Below are 1,046 nucleotides of genomic sequence, written 5' to 3'. Positions count from 1 at the left end.
GGTTAAGCACAGCACTGTGAAGCTATCCTCAGTGTTGATCCCTGGCTGGCCAGGGAGCAACCCACATGGAGCAGCAGACCTCTCCTATCTTGCCCACTGCTTCCCCCAGCAGTGTATTTCGGTCAGTCTGCCTGTTCTGCTCCCCACTCTGTCTCTGGTGAATCCTCTCACCTCCTGCACCTCTGGCCTGTACCCCAGTTCTTGTATGCATAAATAAATCAATCTTTTAAAAAGACCCATTTAAAAAAGAAATTATAATTGTGTGATATGACAGAGGTGGCAGCTAACTGCAGTGTTAGCCATAGTGCAACACATACATGTATCAAATCAACACCTATGTATACACTTGTGGTCAGATCAAACCAAACTAAAAAATCTTCGCCTTGAAACCTAACTGTGGAACAGGGGCAACCAGAGGAGGGAGAGGGATAAGGGGAAGGAGGAGAACAAAGAAGGGAGGCAGAGCAAGGGTTTATGGTGGGGGACTGTGGGATCATTGGTTGTGGTAGCACAGTGGCACAATGCCTGAAGGAGGGACCCTATACTTCTATCATGGAAACAACAATGTAACCCAGTATTAAGTCAATAAAATACATAGAAAAAATTAGAAAACCAATGGAAGGACCAAAGCAGAAATATAACTACAATAGAGAAAACATGAGGATGGTTCAAACAGAAAAATGTAAAGAGACCCATGGGTAGCCTCCTGGAACTACCAGCGGTGTCTGACATGGTCTGAGATAGCTGTGTGCTCCCAGGGAAGCTGCCTCATCATCACCCGAAGTCTCTGTCTCTCTTGTGGTCAGATAGGACAGTTCTTGTTAATATCTCTCTTCTCAGTGGGTGCTGGAGGAGCACGTCAGTGACCCGTTCATCTCTGCTTTGCTTCATCTTCCCCGTGGTCATTCATTTCCTGGACCTGGGTGGTTGCCTTAAGCAAGTGCACCAGGACATCTACTTGCCAGTTCCTTGGATCCTGGGAAGGAATTCTTCCCATGGGTATCAACTTGTTTAACTTTATTACACCATTTAAGTTTCCTTAGTGA

Source organism: Talpa occidentalis, unplaced genomic scaffold (genome assembly GCF_014898055.3).
Source record: "Talpa occidentalis isolate TD23 unplaced genomic scaffold, MPIMG_talOcc4v2.1 talOcc4.15, whole genome shotgun sequence".
NCBI lineage: Eukaryota > Metazoa > Chordata > Mammalia > Eulipotyphla > Talpidae > Talpa > Talpa occidentalis.
Note: the sequence above shows the minus strand (reverse complement) of the source record.